Genomic DNA, 20,906 nt, shown 5'->3' on the forward strand with positions numbered 1-20,906 from the left:
GATGCTTTCTACTCGTGGTGCTGGAGAATACTCCTCAGAATCCCCTGGACTGCAAGGATATCAAACTGGTCAATCTTAAAGGAAATCAACCTTGAATATTCACTGTAAGGACTGATGCTGAAGCTGAAGCTCCAATACTTTGGCCACCTGATGAAAAGAGCCAACTCACTGGAAAATACCCTGATGTTGGAAATGAATAAGGCAAAAGAAGAGGGTGGCAAAGGATGGTTAGATAGCATCATGGACTCAGTGGACATGAGTTTGAGCAAACTCCAGGAGACAGGAGAGGACAGAGGAGCTGGCATGCCACACTCCATGAGATCACAAAGAGTCGGACACAACTTAGCAACTGAACAGTAACTTTTAAAATCTGATACCAGGTTTTATGAATTAATGTGAACAGCTGGCCTTTGTCTTCCTTTAAAAAACACTGATATTTGTTTTGGCAAAACATTAAAGTACTTGCAGACTGGTTTTATCTTTTTAAGGTGTACTTTTAAGATTTGTTATGTGAGCTTTAGAACAGTACTTGGTATAGGGATAATTCAGTCCTACGAAACTCCAATACTTTGGCCATCTGATTTGAAAAGACCCTGATGCTGGGAAAGATTGAAGGCGAGGGGAGAAGGGGATGACAGAAGGTGAGATGGTTGGATGGCATCACTGACTCAATGGACATGAGTTTGAGTAAACTCCAGGAGTTGGTGATGGACAGGGAGGCCTGGTGTGCTGCAGTCCACAGGGTCGCAAAGAGTCGGACACGACTGAGCGACTGAACTGAACTGAGCTACTAATAATGCATGTCGACATCAGTTTGCCAACAAAGGTCCGTCTAGTCAAAGGTATGGTTTTGCCAGTAGTCACACACAGATGTGAAAGTTGGATCATAAAGAAGGCTGAGAGCTGAACAACTGATGGTTTCGAACTGTGATGCTGGCAAAGATGGACATCAAACCAGTCAATCTTAAAGGATATCAACCCTGAACATTCATTGGAAAGACTGATGCTGAAGCTCCAATCCATTGGGCACCAGATGCAAAGAGCCAACTCATTGGAAAAAACCCTGATGCTAGGAAAGTTTGAGGGCAGGAGAAGAAGGAGGCAACAGAGGATGAGATGGTTGGATGGCATCATCAACTCAATAGACATGAATTTGAGCAAACTCAGGGAGATAGTGAAAGAGAGGGAAGCCTAGTGTGCTGCAGTCCATGGGGTCACAAAGAGTGACACACGACAGAGCAACTGAACAGCAACTAATGCATGACTCTATCTCTACAGAACACCTGAAATGTTCAGTGAAATTTCCATCTGTCTGGAGAAACTTGACTGTCTCTCAGTCTTACATGGGCTCTGGAGAGTTCATTTTACAGGTTCCCACTGTTGCTCTTTCTTCTGCCTTATAGACTTTTATTCTATGGACTTGTATTCACTTTACTATTCAACTGGACCCTTAAGCAGTTTTCTGGAGCTCTTCCTTTGTATAGGTCCTACCTTGCCAGTATTCTTCCCATAAAAATTCTTTTGACGTGGTCACCTTGAGCTCTATTACCTGTTTCCTCCATGCAACCAGATAACTAGGCTCTTGGGTTCTTTCTCCCTATACTACACTCTGGATCAGGGTTCCAGGTAGAAGCCTCACGTGACTGTACTTGTTTCAACTACCTTGTTTGTTCCCTTTTCTCAGGGATCACCATGCATTGCCTATTGGCCAGTGTCTGTAACAGGCATTTTACATTTTCTGCATTATTTTCTATTTGTTTGCGGCAGGTAAGCAGGCCCCATACCAGATATTCCTTGTGAATGAAAGCCAAACTCTCATGTGCTTTTTAAAAACAGAATATCGATATTTTCTACCCAAACTTTTTGCTATTTAATTCTATGTAAATAGCATTTGTAACAAAAGTAAATTTAAGAAAAATAAAATACCTACAGGTAGGAAGAATACAAATTTAATATTACATTGAAATAAATATGCAAAGTATATTTAATAAAATAAGAATAAATAAATTTAGTAATTATCACATAACCCTCAAAACACAGTTTGACCTCTTCTGAGTTAAACTGTAACTGTTAAAGGATTGCCCTTGATTAGAATATAAATGTTTCCCAAATATAATACATTAATTAATTCACAGTTCCTCTTACCACATTCTTTGAAAAACTATGGGTGGCTGATTCTGACTCAAGAGAGAAGAGGAAATTCAAGGGATTCAGTGCTTGAGCTGGGGTGAATAGAAAGTAACAGCTGGAAAGGAAGAAATGAAACAGCAACTGTTTCCCCTAAGAAAATCTAAACTTTACCATCTTCTAAGCAAATGCATTGTCAATGTGCTCGTGTGGTGGAAAGATAGGTAGGAACACTAAAGAGGGGCTTAGGAGACAAGGATTCTACTGGCTCATCACAATTTTGGTGCAGCCTGACCTTATCCACACGCCTCTTGCTGCTGCTGCTGCTGCTGAGTCGCTTCAGTCGTGTCCGACTCTGTGCGACCCCATAGAGGGCAGCCCACCAGGCTCCAAGATCCCTGGGATTCTCCAGGCAAGAACACTGGAGTGGGTTGCCATTGCCTTCTCCAGTGCATGAAAGTGAAAAGTGAAAGGGAAGTCGCTCAGTCATGTCCAACTCTGTGCGACCCCGTGGACTACAGCCTACCAGGCTCCTCCATCCATGGGATTTTCCAGGCAACACGCCTCTTAGTCACCTCTATTTACCACCCTTGTGGCTCAGTACTGCTGACATATGGACCTCACACTCGGCGACATGCCTCCTTGTAAAATCATGGGTGTAATGTAATGTAATCAAAGATTTGGTATTCAAGTAAGGCTTGAATCGGAGAAGGCAATGGCACCCCACTCCAGTACTCTTGCCTGGAAAATCCCATGGATGGAAGAGCCTGGTAGGCTGCAGTCCATGGGGTCGCAAAGAGTCGGACACGACTGAGCGACTTCACTTTCACTTTTCACTTTCATGCATTGGAGAAGGAAATGGTAACCCAGTGTTTTGGCCTGGAGAATCCCAGGGATGGGGGAGCCTGGTGGGCTGCCGTCTATGGGGTCGCACAGAGTCGGACATGACTGAAGCAACTTAGCAGCAGCAGCAGCAAGGCTTAAATGCCTCATATCCTAATTATTATAGGTCTTTCCAAGGGTGACTCAGAAAACATTTGGAAAAGTCAGAATAAGTAGAAAAATACCAATATATGCCACACAATAAAACCATTATTTTAAAAGACTAAATTTAAAAAATGAAGGTAGAGTTCTAAATGTTTTTGAAGGTGGTTTCTCCAATATATAAATGACTGAGGTGGGGAGATCCACTTTCCCATTTTCCTTCTTACTGGGTCACAGACATGGCTTTTCTCTCTTCACTAACAAGACATTCAGAAACAAGTTGCAGAGCCTTGTGAAACAGGGCACAGGGGTGAACATCGAGATCTAGTCTCTTGGGACAGTTGTCATGGCAGCAGGAGCTAAGGGTTTGTTTTTTTTTTTTAGATTGTACCTTCTTTTTTTATTGGCCAGAATAAAACAGATGCATATTTGTCTGTTCCTATTATGAGAAAACCTTTTCTTTTTTGTAATGTACTGTTCTGCTTGAATAGAAACTATATACAATAAGACTTTCAAAAATTATATTTAAAAATGATGTCTGCAAGGTGAAAAGTGTAATGGAACAATGCCTGACAACTGAGAAGAGAACATATTGGGGAAAACACTCAGGGAACAACATTCCCTAATTTGGTCATAATCATCTGTTTTTATGTGAAGGTGTATGAGCTTTGAAATCTGAAAACCCTCATTAAACTAAACAGGCTTTCAGAAAGGCTCAGAGGCTTGTAAACTCAGCTGGAGCTTATTACAAGATCAGTTCTATGTTTCTCAGGGGCTTTGTGGTTGTGAGCGCAAACATCTGAGATAAGTGATTTCAAGCTCTCTCCAAGTTCGACTCTAACAACACTGGCCACTGTGAAAATATGGCCAACAATCCCGGCGTTGGTCGTAAGCTCTTTAATTCTACCCTATGCTGGAAACCTCTGTGCTGCTGTGTGTATCATTTGGCATTTTTTGACCACAGAGCACAATTTACTGTTACATTTCACTATAAATTCAAGGCTGGCCAGACAATGTGCTCCAGAGTAGAATAAATACATGTTTTAATGAGTAGCTGAAATGTGACCTGGCCAACGGGAACTCTAAGGAACAAAGGGTGCTTTTCCATAGTTGAGGCCAATCACAAAGGGCGAGGAACAAGCAATACCAGAAACAAATTAATCCATGACTCAGTCAAGCAGAAAAAAAAAAAAAAATTGAAGAGAAAGAGAGAGAAATGGCCTGATTAGGAAATGAAAATACACTGCAGTTCACTTTCGCTAAAAGGTGATGAATAAAGGCCTGGAATTAAGTTTTTCTGCTCAATAAGAGAACACATCAGGCAGCTGAAGATGGCACTCTCCTCATCAAAGATGATTCTTAAATCATTTTCTAAGAACTCTCTTGTTTACAACAAGCAGTGCCATGACTGGTCACCCTTAATCAGCAAAGAAATTAAAAAGGTACTACCACTTCCTAGCCAAACTCCTCCCTAAGTTTTGTTCCAAGAGTACAGGGACAATGACACGTTGCAAGCAACTATTTTAACGAGAACTAGGACCTCTCTCAAAGGAGTTGCACCGGAATGAGGCTGCTGCGGAACTATAAGCAGCAGAAAGGTCAGGCATGTAGATAGTTCTGAAAGCTTTAGACACTTAGGCCAGTAGGATCTTTCCAAGAGGTATCTTCAGCGAGAACCAAGACATCAGCTCACGAAAGAGAAAGTGTTAGTTGCTCAGTCGTATCTGACTCTTTGCAACCCCATGGACTGTAGTCTTCCAGGCTCCTCTGTCCATGGAATTCTCCAGGCAAAAGTACTGGAGTGGGTTGCCATTCCCTTCTCCAGGGGATGTTCTCAACGCAGGGATCAAACACGGGTTTCCTGCATTGCAGGCAGATTCTTTACCATATGAGACACCAGGGAAGCCCCCATCATTCATAAACTTGTCTTATTAACTTTGCCTAGGGAATTAAACAATCCCCCTTTAAAAAAAAATCACCTAATAACAGATTGAAAAATGAAGTATAAAAAAAGATTAAGTCAATGAAAAAAACAACAAACACTTAGTGAATAACCACTGGGTGATTATCACATACATAGCACTACAGGTATAATGACAAAAAATTACGAGATGGCTGAAGCCTACTAAAGCATGAGCACTAAATTTTCACTTAGAAACACAAGTTTATGTAAGTCAATTAAAGCAAAAAAGAAAAAGTGAATAATCTATATTATTTGCAGGCATCGTTCTGAAATGTGTTCAGATTTGGGCATAGGCTCTTTTATTTGGTGATTTCATATCCTCAAAAGAAGGCACTTGAAAAGAATTCCACACTATGACCACATAACTATGTGACTAGTTTCTGAATGTAATCTTAGGAAACAGAAAGCAGAAAAAAATTTTTAACTTTTCTTTTTTCTTCACTCCCTCCCACCTCCACCCAATGCTACTCTGATCCAAGTTAGGCAGAAAAGAATACTGTTCCATCAAAATAACTAAGAACTACTCTTAAAGGTAGGCTTCCCAGGTGGCTTAGCGGTAAAGAATCTGTCTGCCAAGCAGGAGACGTAGGTTCGATCCCTGGGTCAAGATGATTCCCTGGGGAAGGAAATGGCAATCCACTCCAGTATTCTTGCCTGGGAAATCTTATAGACAGAGGAATCTGGCACGCTATGGTCCATGGGGTGGCAAAAGAGTCAGATGCGACTTGGTGACTAAAACAAACAAACCCTTAAAGATAGTACTTTACTATCTCTCCTAGTGGCAACCTATTTTCCTAGAGATTCTTGGTCCAATCAATCATGTCTTAGTCTTAGAGATGTGATTCATGTAAATAAATTTGCAATGCCTATTTTCATACAATATTTTTTAAAAGTATATGAAAACTTTCAGTTTCCAAAACAATAAAGACTAAACGATAATTACAGTGCTGATTCTAAGAAGATTCATTATACATTTTCCAACTATGAAAAAAGCACCACTGTCCAATGCAGAGCCAGTGACATATCGCTCTCCATATGATTTTGCTATTTTTCTGGGCCACTGGCATGCTGTCCAAATGCAGATCACCATGGCCAAAAATCACAATCCTTGCCTTGCTCCCTTGGTATTTTCTTCTCTCACATGAGCAACTATTCCACAAACTTAATGCTTCCTTTGGAAAGGGATGCTATCAATGTCAGAAATCTTCCTGGTCCAAACTCAGAAACAAGTCACTTCAGTTAGTCCTCCTTTCTCCACTCTACTGCCAAAAATTTCCTTTTCTCATTCTAGAAAGAACTTTAATTTATCCATTCTTACTTTCCTACAGGCAGATTAGAATCTGACCCATGGACTGTCTTCTGCTTAGATTTTTTTTTTAAAGCCTCTCTCCTTTTCATTAAAGTCAAAACCCATCGTTTAAACAATCATTTTCATTAATAATTTAAAATCTGGACTTAGCCTTACCCTCTATATGTTGTACAGTATAAAAGAAAAAAAGATACCTGAGAAAAGAAAGAATATACTTTATCAACGAAAGGTACTTGAAATCTTTTGAAATTAAAGTTTAGATTAAAAGTGAAATGGTAGATTTTGATGATGAACTTTGAAATTCAGCCATACTACAAGACACAGAAACATGCATAGAACCTGAACTTGTAATACCTTTAGAGAATAAAGCTAGACTTTAATTCTTCTTCCCTGGGCATTTAAATATACTGATGTTCAGTATCAGATATTGCTCAAGAAGTCTGTCTAATAAATTATATGCTTATCTTTAAGGCAGCAGGTGTGACTCAGTGTGATGCTTAATTGTTGGCAGAGACTTTTCTTCTATTTTAATTTGAATAATATGCCACCTATTAAAAAGACAAAAGCAATAAGAAATGACTTAATACATCATTAACTCTAATGCAGCAACTTCTGCGTATAGACTTCCTAGAAGTATTTTAAATCATTATTTTGTTGTATATAATTTTTAAGTTTTAGAATAAATGTTCATATCAAGCAATTATAGGTGGTAATAATTAATGAGATCCTCACCATTGTTGTGTAAAAACATATTATCCTACATTATACCGTGACAGATTACTAGTCAGTGATAGCTATTAGAAGACTTAGTAGGTACTCTGAAATTATTCACACAACAGTAATTATGTGTGTGGATGTGCAGCTTGGAAATGGAAAAAATATATATACTTCACACTTTTTGTCTCACTCTGAATAAAACTGTCATTATAGCATACTGTGGATTTTTTACATTGTATAATAAAGCTACATTTTGTTTATTAATGAACTAATGACAATTGATACATATATTGGATAAAATGAAAAATGTGACAGCAACTAAAAAGGTTTAAGAATCAGAAACTTTGGGAAAGATAAACCCCAGAGATCATTTATCTTCTCATTTAGAGATAAGTAGATTGATGTCCAGAACATATTACCAAGGTGGCAATACCAGGTGATGTCAGAACAAGGATGAGTAGCCAAGTCTCTTAAAATATATTCCCTGATCTTTTCTCTCAGTTCTGCTTCTCTTAGGAAAAACAAACAAACAAACAAACAGTAAGAGTAGTCAAATGTCCAGCAAACAGTGAGTCAGAGTAAAAAACCCTGAGCACTTTTCTTAGCCAGAAAGTACAAATCTAGGCCTACAGATTATAGATTTTGAACAAACCAAGGTAAAGGGCTTAATGAGCTTTATAGCAGCTATTCCCTGGCAATCTCCAGTTCTTACTAGATAGACACGTCATTCAAACAGTAGAGTGAAGTAGCCCGGGGAAGACTGGCTGACAGCGGAGTGGTCAGCTTACAGCAGTGGAAAAACTGGTTGGGATCATTGAGACAAGGGGCTGTCAGCCTTTCCACATCCCACCCTCAAAGGAATATTGCATTACATGGAATTGCAACTAATATTTACAGAGCAATGGATCTTTTAGATAAAAAGAAACACATACATAGTACTGATCAATATATTGGAAAAGATTTCTATTAAATTTTGTAAAATAAAATTGAAAAATAAAATGTACTTGGAAAATCTGTACATCTGACTACTGTCTTCATTAATGATAATAAACAAAGGTTAACTCTATTAGTATATACAAAGGTTAACTCTATTAGTATTTACTTTAGATGCATGAAGTATAATTTTCCACTATATTAAAACTAAATTTTAACAATAAACATGCATAGACCATTCACCAGGTTTAACAGCAGGTTTAATTTAATAGCACACACTTGCACCAAGTATTTATGTAATCCTTAAAGATGATACTAACGCTCAAATAATTAAAGGACCTCATACACAGTTTGTCAATTTATGAAACTCAATTAAAAAAAATCAATCTTCAGTAAAATAACTAAGTAAACCATCTCCTTTTTAACTGTTTACTCTCATGTTCTAAAATGTTTAAATTTTGCTAAATTAATTTTATTCTAGGTAATTTTCATTAAAAAGAATAATGGTATAGATCTAAGTATGCAGAATAATCAGGGATTATAACAACACCGGAGATAGGTATGAGAGAGAGGACATCTGCCTGAGTTACACCCTAGATCACAAATTCAGAAAAGAAGTTTGGAGATACAATATTGGGTTGGTCAAAAAGATGCTATGGAAAAGACCCGAACGAACTTTCTGACCAACTCAATACTTTTCTTACTAAGGCTATCTAAATGATATACCACAGAGGAAGGAGGAATGAGTATAGACACTGACTTTCTAAATGAAGTTGAAAAGCTTAATGTTGTGAGTTCAATGATCATGATGAGTGCTCACCTAGATCACCACACACACACAGAACACCTCTCACAAAAGGTAGGTACAGACAGGGGCACCCCACAAGGGCTCATGGTCCCTCAAAAAATACTAAGCACACACGCTCAGGCACTGTATCTCTAACCAGAGGCATGATGATAAATCAAACCAGAGATGGTCCCTGTTGTCATGAGATGACTCAAGAGAGGATGTATCATCAGGAGAGCACAGGTAGGGGAGACCGACAAGGCAATATCACACTAATGTAACAGCACAGTAAAATCAATGTTATAAAGAAATGGAGCGCCATCCTAAGAAAGCATTATAATCAAGGACTATGACAAAGGACTAGACAGGGAACTAGGAAAGACCTCCCTGAAGAGATAGTATTTTAGCTCAGATCCAATGCTCAAAAGCAGTAACTTCAGATGCAGGGAAGCAGGAGGCTGGAGTTCCAAGCAGAGCAAGCCTTTGTGTAGAAATCTGTCACGTTCTTTATTATTTTAAAAAATAATGGTTCTAAGTCTCCTTTGATTAAGGGTAGAAGAACTATCGTTGGTTCCCACATCAACACATCTGCAGATACATCATACACACTGGGCCCAATGCCTGCAACTTTGTAGCTCTGATACTGTGTAAGACCCAACAAAACACTCATTCATTCAAGAATCCCCTGGACTTAGACACAGACCTGAGTTCAACAACTAAATTAGTATATCTTAAATCATATACACTTACTCTATGAGAAGCTCTATGACAATACGGTTTGAAATCAATTTAGAAAATGTGGCATCCACTATGCCCTTCTTGAAAACCCATCATGCATATTATCATAATTAATGTTTATAAAGAAACTTGTTTCCCAATCATATTTGTATATATGTGTGTACCTACGTGATATATATCATATATGTGTGTTTGTGATATATGTGTGTACATATGTGATATATACCATATTTGTATATGCAGATTTTAATATATACACACAGAAATATACTTGTTTATTGATTGATTGATTGCCTCCAGGAGCCACTGTAGAGATTAAATTAACACATGTAATGGAGAAGGAAATGGCAACCCACTCCAGTATTCTTGCTTAGACAATTCTGTGGACAGAGGAGCCCGGTGGGCTGCCGTCTATGGGGTCGCACAGAGTTGGACACGACTGAAGCGATTTAGCATGCATGCATTGGAGAAGAAAATGGCAACCCACTCCAGTATTCTTGCCTGGAGAATCCCAGGGACAGAGGGGCCTGGTGGGCTGCCGTCTATGGGGGTCGCACAGAGTCGGACACGACTGAAGTGACTTAGCAGCAGTAGCAGCACATGTAAAGTATTTCTAATAGGGCCAGACACACGGTAAATGGTAAGTGTTTATTGGTGTTATCAGAGATGATACTTCCAGCACTTGGTTAAAAGTTAGTTATAAGGAAGCAACTAAGAAAACCAACACTTCCAAGCCACTCCAGAGGAGGGCCAATTCAGCCACATCTGTTAGGCATGCTCAGAATTCTGCTATTTCTGCTTGGTTTCTATAGCTCCAATGCAGCTCACGTGATTTCCAATTGACTCTAGCCAGATCCTGAAACTAACCTATTTTTGGTGAAAATAATTTAATTAGATGATTTTTAATCAACTCCCTTCCTTGAATTTATTTATACTCTAACGTTACTGCACTAATTTCAAGTACTGTACTAGAACCAAGCAAGGGCGATAGATTTGAATGTTGGCATCAATACTGTGGAATTCCATTGTTATGATTGTGCTAATGATCTTTTGGCTCCATGGATAAAATGCTCATTTCCTGAAAACCAAATCCCCAAGGAGCTGGTGTATTTTTTTTTTTTCCATTCTTTGTACTAAGCAGGCAGTGCATCTGATTTATAGGATCAAAATGAAAACAATTTCTCTCATTTACTTTGATGTTCTCCAAGATAGGCAAGAATTTTTTTCTCCTCTTGTAAAATGCTATACAGCTTCTGGAAAGAATGCTGTAACTTGGGGAAGGGTCAGGAGTGGCCAAAGATAATAAAATCACCTGCCACTCTACCAAAAGTAACCATTTAGTAAACTGGCCTTTCAGTTCATTTCAAAGTGGCCAGATGTCCTCAGCTGAGCTCTTTGTCAGGTAGAGGTTTTGGCCCCACCCACTAAGCCTGTATTACAAGGATACCTGCAGAGGCTCTTACAGATACCTGTGATGCCTTGGATCATGGTTCAGGTTACTGAGTCATAGAGAAATGTATTATATTTCCAGCAAAACTAACTGGTCTTCTGTTGCTGTCACTCATAAAGGCAAATATAGATAATCTGAAAAGACTAAATATCAAATATGGTGAGAGAGAACAAGCACAGTTGATCCCAAGAGAGGTGGAATTAAAGGATGAACCATTGAGAAAAAAAAAATTTTATATGTCTGTGTTCTTTGATTTAGAGTACCATACAGATGAATATAAAGGTTAAACAGTATGAGTTAGCATTACGTTAATTTTTTTTTTATTTTTCATACATATCAAAATGTTAGTATTAGTTGCTCAAATGTTAGTGTTAGTCATGTCCTATTCTTTGCGACCCCCTGAACTGCAGCCTTCAAGGCTCCTCTGTCCATGGAATTCTCCAGACAAAAACACTGGAATGGGTTGCCATTTCCTTCTCCAGGGGAGCATCCCAATCCAGGGATCGAACCCAGGTCTTCTGCATTGCAGGAAGTTTCTTTACTGTCTGAGCCACCAGGGTACTCATGTATAACAAAGGTTGCCTATAAATATATATGTATGCTAATATTATAAGATAGCTTGAATTTTTTAATAAGAAAAACAGTGATAGCTAACCTACCAATAATTACACTAACACATCACGGCATGTTTTTCCAGTACAAGCCTCTATTTTTATTTTATTAGGTGTCTGGAGACACAGCGGTAAACAGCAGACGAACAGTCCCCACCTTCATGAAAATCTAAGATACTCATTTTCCCTGCCTAAAATTCATGAGTTCATCATAGACAATCCTCCAAAAGCTAATTTCTTGACATTCTTCATCTTGTTCTCTTGGCATTTTATAATCTTATTTGCTTATACTAATCACAGAACAGGAAAAATGGTAGTCAGTGTGGGTAATGTTTTAAGTGAGACATTTTGAGGGAAGTTTCTATTTACCTTTAAGAGAGGGCAGAACAAAATCTTCCTGAAAGGAGTCTGGTTTACAGTGTGACAGCAGAAAAATCCAGGCCATCTGAAAAGCCCAGTCACCGTGAGCCATCAAAACTCTACTGTATTCTCAAAACAACCGGAAGTCGTGAGTGCAGAAAGTGATACACCGTTTGCTCTAGATCCAGCCATTGCACTAGTTCATATTCCTTTTCACTGATAAATGCATATAAAAATTAAAACAACATCTGAATCAAACAGGATATTTTAAAGTTCACCACAATATGTGTGCTATACCGATTATATTAGCACTGAAAATAAACTGTGATTTGTGGAACACAGAGAACCAAGAAAATCAGAAGTAAAAGAAATTTGATATCTCACTTCAAACTCATTGAAAGGAAAATTCTTTAGCTGAGACTAGAACATGTGTAAAATCAGACCACCATGTTTTATGAAACTCCAAACTCAACAATCAAATTTAGATTGCCCACAAAACACTCAAGATATATTGTACTCCAAAGTCCATCCCATTTCCCTCATCCCATTTATAGACATCTTCCTCACAAGAAAAGACCCTGATGCTGGGAAAGAGCGAAGGCAGGAAGAGAAGGGGACGACAGAGGACAGATGGTTGGATGGCATCACTGACTCAATGGACATGGGTTTGAGCAAGCTCCAGGAGATGGTGAAGGGCAGAGAAGCCCGGGATGGGGCAGTCCATGTGTTCGCAAAAGTCAGACACAACTGAGCGACTGAACAACAACAATCTCACAAGAAGTACTGGTGCTCAGTACATACACTCTCACAAGAATTGACTGCAGGTGAGCTGTCTGCCCAACCTCTGCTCTCAAGCCAGTCTCGTAAGACTGGCCATGACCTTCACGTTGCCAGATTCTTTGTTTGACTTTCAGTCCCCAGAAGCACTATCTCAGCAGCATTTGACTCAGTGGGTCATTCCCTCCTCTCAGCAAAACACCTTGCCTTGATTCTGCAATAGCACATTCTCTTGCTTTTCCAATTACTTGCTATGCTATAACTTTCCAGCCATTTTTACTGAAACCTTGTCTTCTTTCCAACCTCTTAGATGCTGGAATGCTCAGGGCTCATTTTTCAGAAAGTTTACTTTCTCTGTTTATAATCATTTCCCTAGAGGACCTCATCCAGTCTTTTCACTTTGATGATGATGGACATTGGTATCATCTCTATCAATTCGTTTATCTTTATCAACGAGCTCTTCCCTGAAACACAGATTCACCTATCTAATGATACACAATATCACTGCATTGATACATCTATGAGGTATTCACATTAGCATGTTCAGAACAGAACTTTTGATTATTCTCCCCACTGCTCACCACCTGAAGAAATGGCACCAACATCCAGTTGTCAAGTCAAAAACTTCAGAATGATTAAATTTCCTCTCTCTCTCTCTCACTTCAGATGCACTCCATTAACAAATTCTGTTAGCTCTACAAAAAAGTACACCATACTCCAAATTAAAAACGTTTCACCGTCTCCATTGCCATCTTCCTAGTCAAAGCCACCATCTCTCACAGAAACCCCAATAACTGCTCAAGCCACCTGCTCTTCCTCTTGATCCCACAACCTACTCTACACATAGGACATGGAATCATCCTTTTACAATCTGCATCAGATCAAAGCCCTGCAAAGGCTTCCCTTCATACTTACAGTCACCTCACAGTGGTAATCAGAGCCTACAACACTCTTACCCCAGCTATTACCTCTCTGATCTCATCTGCTGCTCTTTGCCCCATTATTATCCTTCAAATAAACCATAAACAGTTCTACCTCTGAGCTCTTGCACCCGTTCTTCTCCTCCTGCTTGAAATACTACCCTTCCTGATGTTCGTTCAAGTGACCCATTCCTTTATGTTGCGCAAGAGTCCCCTCCTCAGCAAAGCTTTCCCTAAGTAACATAACAGTTCCTCTAATACATCTTTTATCCTGCCTTCTGCTGCTTCAGAGAAGTCATCACTATATGAATTTATATAATGTATCTGTCTTCATTTTTTAAAAATTATGTTTCCCAACTAGAACAAAAGTTCCATTAAATCAGGGACTTTGCCCATCCTATTCATTATTATAACTCAAGAACCTAGAATGGTGTCAATAGTGTCTAATGCATAGTCTGTGTTCAATATGTAATACTGAATGCGTAAATAAATAAGTCACCAAAAAGTGAGATATTTTACCTCACAAAAGTATGACAGGAATGTGTTAACCATTCTTACATTTTTATTTAATATTATAGCCTATCAGTATTGAAAACCAATTTATGACTTCTCAATGGAGGTTATAAAATCTATCCGGAGACATTTTAAGAACTCGTATTAGTGATCCATGGATTTAAAGTTATGATCTCTCTTTATATACTAATTCCACAATTAAGACTTGTCAATGACCTGTATTTACTGGGACAGTCTGTTCCCCTTTGACTCTTAAAATAAAACGGAATTTATTTTTAGAAATCAGGATTTCCTTTCCCTGCAGAGGTTACAGCCCAGACACATCTGAATTCTCAAATGTTTACAATGACTTTGGCAGACAGCTCACCCTGGAGAAGCATGCTTCCCCAATATAGAAACTCCAGACCTCCAGAGCCTAATTCTTAGATTTTGTGCCACTCAGTATTTCGTCCATTGATTTATCAGAGAATTTTGACTTTATCATCCCTATAAAACTTTAGATTAAGCAACGAGTACTGACTATGCTGCTTTACAAAATCAACAGCTAACTACACGATCTTGGCTCAGTTCACCTCTGTCTCTTATCAACTACCACACTCCCCACAGTCTCTCTTCTCAGGAAGCTTCAACCATCAGGCACGGCTGCAGTCATGGTCTTCATTCTTGCTGCTCCCTTTGCCTGGAACACTCTTCCACCTAACAGTCCACTGGTGCATACCATCTGATTCTGGTAAATATCACATGAATATCTTTATATTATCTACATCACTGCGTGCCTGTATTCTCTCTCTCCAATCGCTGAAATGTGACCTCATTTGAGCACAAACTATGTGTTTGGTTGACTGCTCTATTCCAGCACCCAGGGCAAGGCCAGGCTAAGAGCAAATAGTCAATAAAGGGTTGTTAAATTAATGCTCCATAAACAGCATATATTCACACCAATCCCTCTCATTATTCACTGAGAACATGTTTCATTTATTTCAAAACTATTAAGAACAGGCTATACTGAAACCTACTTGAGAATCTAATTTTCTTTCTCAGTTACAAAATGACTCACTTTATTGATCTGGAGAACATTACTGAAATGTAAATAAATATGACTCATAGCTAACAATTATTAATATATTTCATTAATCTGTGAATTGATGTGATTTTTATCTATGATTCTTTTTCACTATTTCTCTGAAATAATTTCTCAACTCTATTAAGTTCCTACAGTCAATATACTTTAAATAATTTCAATGTAAGTAAGCTTTAAAGAATTGTACTTTAAAAATACATTTCTTCTTAAACATATGTATCAAAACCACTTCAAATACTTCACAGAACATGTCTATGGGCACTGCGTAATCTGGCGACAGATTACTATTTGAACTATTTCCCAACAGAAAATATCACAGAAAATATTCTGATTCTAATAACAATCAGAGCCACATCTATAATTAATGAATACATAAAACATGCTCTGACTTTGGATTACAAAATACTGGGGGAAAATGAAATCTATACAACCAGCCAAAACACATGCTAAAGGAATTAAATATAAAATAAATAGTTAAAAAATAAATCAGAAAGAACTCTAAGAATATATTTATCTGATTATGAAATACCTTCCTAATCATTTATGACAAGCAGACTTCTGGTTCAAGATGACAGATGAAACATAAACATTAATGTTTGTTTCCATGAATCCCACTGAAAGAACAGTAAAATAGAAAGTGAATTTAAGTCATATCACGACTCAACATGGAAGTGGAAAGAGCCATCAATGAACCAAAACTGTTGACAAGTATCAAAGAGATAGAAATCTGATGGAAACAAATCTCATATAGGCCCTTGCATTTCCGGTGCATTTATTTACAGAGACTGACTACTGTTCCCCTCAGGGTAAGCTTCCAAGGAGCAAGGATCTTATCTCCATCATCCATCACTCTATCCTCAGCATCCAGCACAGGGCAGGTAGATAATAGGTGCTCAATATATATGTGTCTCCTCAATGAATTAATAGCCATTTAACAGAAAACTAAAGAAATACAATGAGTCATTTTAACATATCACTGAGGCTTCCCAGGTGGTGCTGGTGGTAAAGAACCCACCTGCCAATGCAGGAGACTTAAAGACACGTGGGTTTGATCCCTGGGTCTGGAGATCCCCTGGAGGAAGAAATGGCAACCCACACCAGTATTCTTCCTGAAGAATCCCATGGACAGGGCTGGTGGGCTATAGTCCACAGGGTCACAAAGCGGCAGACATGACTGAAGTGACTGCATGCAGGCACCATGTACCACAATGCCACCTCTAAAATCGAATGTCCATCATATACAAAGTTCTCAATAAATATGTCCTGAATGAATGAATAAATGAATGGATAGTGGGAAAAGAAATCTTTAATGCTGTACATCTGTCATGATGCTCTGGTAAGCAAAAAAGAAGATTATAAAACAGTATAGACAATGAAGCCCCTATTTTGTTAAAAAAAAAAAAAAAAGGAATGGGTTCATAGAAAAAGGATTTGAAGAGAACAAACAAACAAAAAAACCCATTAACCGTAGATATATCTAGGAATGGGATTGTGAAAGGCTGCATTATCTTTTATGCTTTTGTTCTTGCATTTTTTTAAACTTTACACTATGAATATGTAATCTCTTCATAATCAAGGAGAGGAAAAAGCTATTGTACAACAGAAGGACTTAGTTCTGCTATTCTCCAAAAAGTACTTTGCTTGCTATCTCTTCACCCACTCTCTAGCCAGCCAACTCATACTACATTATGTGCCAGACTGTAGCCCCATTCTTCAAACACACAGGAATGGAGGAGAGAAAAACAGAGGCATGACGAGCAGGCTGTTATTACAGAGACAGGCAAGGGCCAGGCTACACACTGTAGCCTGCCTTCCAGCATAGAATTTTACAGCCTCTTCAGGTTGGAACATGTACCAGATATATCTGTATGTGTGTATACATGTCCATGTTGGAACAGTATATACAGGTCACTCCTCCAGGGACTTCTTTACCACAGTACAGTCCCCAGCACCAAGCTAGAACCACAGGTCACAAGTATAGCTGAGGTCAGGAAGAACAGGTCAGGCCCACTTAACTCAATTATTCAACGGTCATTACCAACCCATGCTTGGTATCAGCTTCCTTACCTATACAAATAAATCATGTGGCTGTCTTTAAAGTTCTGAAACAGGGCCTGGAATGTAGTTAAAGTGTAATCAATACTTGACATTATAATAATTACTTATTAATAAATAAGATAAGAAGATGCTATAAAAAAGTGACTGAAAGATGAAACCCTGTAGCTCTAAACTCTTATTTAATCACAAATCCAATACTTATTTTCCTCCTGCATCTACAAGACTGCTTTAGGGAAAATATAACAGCTGGCAGAATTTGTTGGGGGCTGTATACCATACAAATATGAAAAATGACACAGCAAAAATATTAGAAAAATGTATTCCAGAAAATAATAGAAAATGTATTCCAGATCACATAAAAGAGGTATTATAAGGCACAGGTCTGAAGAACTGCCAAGAGAATTATTACCTGTCCTTGCACTGTCTGGAACAAGGGCCACTGAATCACAGTTTATTACAGGTCTCCCTCAGAGGTGTGATCAACATTCTAACAAATGTGAACAAAGGGATGCCCGGAAGAGAATCAGTTCATTCTAGCAAACAAAATCTGTGAACAATCAGCTATGGATTTCAACATTTATTTAGCTTCATAAGTTCATATCATCTACATTTGTGCCAGGAGAGTATGTGAGCAGAGAAAATATTTGTAGTTAGTCAGTCAGAAAAGTGTATCTTCCCACTCTAAGATCTATATCCGCCATCATGGAGAATATGTGCTGTGGTGGTGGTATAATGGTTTTTGTCATTCTTTATCCATTCCTCTCTTGGAGAAATAGCATTTCATTTTTTGGTAGAGGGAATTACTATTACATCTTTGGTCTATTGGATGAACAAAATAAAGAACATTTCATTCCTCCTCTGGTAAAAGGGTAATGACATTACCCAAGTTGTGCAGACTGAAGTCTGCTGTGTGTCTAATATTTAAACTAAGTGATACAAGGACATGAGAGCAGACACTGACGTAGCTCTTAATCAAGGCATCCTAGGCTATTAGTGGATCCTGCTCAGTCACAGTTGCCTATCATGGGTATTCCCATCCCTTTATGACAAAAGTCTGAAAATCAGTATTTCCCTCATCGTCAAGCTAAGGGAGATCATGTGACCTAATTCTGGCCTGTGACACAGGGGCAATCTACTGGCTGCTTCTGGGAACACTTTTCCCTTCCTCATGAAAGAATGAGGCATGCAAAGTAAGCTCTCTCACTGACATGATCTCTCTGATACCTTATGGTTTTATTCAGAATTTTATAAGTCCAGGATGTCTAGAATATAGGCAGCTCTCTTTCTTTTTTTCTTTTTAAATTATGAAAGTATGATAACATTCAAAGGACACTTGGAAAACAATATATTATATGATTATTTTAAGTAGACAAATTAAGATTTGTAGTTGCAGTTTCAATATCAAATTATTAAAAATTAATAGAATGAATAGACAGAAAAGGATAAAGATATAATAGGCCTGAAAAGCACTATGAACCAATTCAACATTAGTAATATTTATACAATTTTCACACAACATCAGAATACAAAACCAACTCAAGTTCCCATAGACTATAAACCAGGAGACACAGGAAAATATTCAGTGACATAAAACAAGGTGCAAAAATTTCATGGTCTAAAGGGTATTGAAATCACTCAGAGTCTGTCTCTTATCACTATGGAATTATGTTAGAAATCAATATCAAAAGATATTTGAAAATAGCCCACATATTTTTCAAGTGCAATGTGACATTTACCAAGAGAGATATTTGACTTAAGACTTTGAAAGCCTTAATAAAGTTAGAGTGAAAAAACACAGAGGGTGATTGCAGAGAAGAAAACATTTAAATGAAAAATTGATATCAAACTGAGAAATTAGTATCAAGGATACTTTAAAAACCCCATGTATTTGGAAATCCAATGTCCACTTTTAAATGATGGGTGTATCTAAGAAGCCATAACAAGGAAAATTAAAAAAAACATTTGTAACAATAAAAATGGAAAGAGAATTTATCAGAATTTGTTGCACACAACTTAAGCTGCTCAGTGCAACTAAATACAATATGGAATCTTGAATAAGACTGAATGAAAACAAATAATGGATGCTAGCATAGAATTTTGTGAAATTTTAACAAAATCTACGGTTTAGTTAATAACACTGCATCACATGTTAATTTATTGATTTTTTTTTACAATACAGAATGTCTTTATAGTCTCACAATTGGATTAGACATAAAGCCTCATTTAAAAAATTTTTAAATCACTAACATAATTAGCTTTCTAGACTTTTGGCAATAATACTAGATGCCAGAATAAACTGAACTATATCAAAGTTCTGAGTGAATACAAATTAGAAATATAGCATTCTCTTCACACTTAGTCAAACAAGTAGAACCAAATGTCATAAATTTTTAGCTAAGCAAAAATTCACAAGTTTTCTAAAATATATTACATTGTACATACTATATACATACTATACACAGACACACACACACACACAAGCTTTTCTACTACACTTGATAAAGACTTGAGAAAGAACAACAAAGAAGAGACAGAGAATTGGAAAACATAAACTAAATGAATGGGAGCACTGAATATATGAAGTAGAAAAAGTGACACAAACTAGATAAAAGTAGAAGACCGTCATACCGCCCAGGTGTTTTTAAATGTGGCTGCTCATTAGAATCACATCAGGAGCTTTGGAGAAAAAAAGACAATACCTGGGCATTTGTATTTTTCAAAAAATTCCAAAATAAATCTAATGTGCATTTGGATTTAAACAACTGATTACATGCTTTTCAATTAAATGGTAGTTTCAGTGTTATAGAATTCCATTATTTTCTGTTGACCAATCATGATACAATGTTATTAAAATGAATAAACAGGTACATAATCATAATAGTAAAAGATGTTTGTCAGTTTTCATAATCAATAGCCAGGCAAAAAATAAAAGATAATTGCAACTGCAAGCCATAATAGAAACATGATTAACCTAACAATATAAAATAATTACATACAACAGAAGCAGGGGGATGTTGAATAGTGGAAATGCATACATACACATGTTTTCATCCACCCAGTCAATGTTTTTTGCTTGGTGCATTTAAATCATTTACATTTAAGGTAATTATTGGTATGCATGATCCTATTACCATCTTCTTAATTGTTTGGGGTTCTTTTTTGTAGGTCTTTTCCTTCTCTTGTGTTTGCTGCCTAGAGAAGTTCCTTAGTGTTGTAAAGCTGTTTTGGTGGTGCTGAACTCTCTTAACTTTTGCTTCTATGTAAAGCTTTTGGTTTCTCCATCAAATCTGAATGAACAGTCTTTCTGGGTAGAGTGTTCTTGGTTGCAGGTTCTTCCCTTTCATCACTTAAAACATATATATCATGCCATTCCCTTCTGACTTGGAAATTTTCTGTTGAGAAATCAGCCAATTGCCTTATGGGAATTTCCTTGTATTTGTCATTCTCCCTTATAGCTTTTAATATTTCATCTTTGTCTTAAATTTTTGTCAGTTTGATTATTATGTGCTTCGGTATGTTCCTCCTTGGGTTTATCTTGCCTGGGACTCTCTGCACTTCCTGAACTTGGTTGACTATTT

At 37.6% G+C, this 20,906-nt stretch overlaps 1 protein-coding gene across 1 annotated transcript in view; it reads right to left on the reverse strand.

Annotated features, from left to right (window-relative positions):
* PRKD1 (protein kinase D1) overlaps positions 1-20,906 on the reverse strand; it is a 348,924-nt gene that overhangs the window by 162,549 nt on the left and 165,469 nt on the right. The window lies entirely within an intron of this gene.

The sequence above is a fragment of the Bubalus kerabau genome, chromosome 19 (assembly GCF_029407905.1).
Source record: "Bubalus kerabau isolate K-KA32 ecotype Philippines breed swamp buffalo chromosome 19, PCC_UOA_SB_1v2, whole genome shotgun sequence".
NCBI lineage: Eukaryota > Metazoa > Chordata > Mammalia > Artiodactyla > Bovidae > Bubalus > Bubalus kerabau.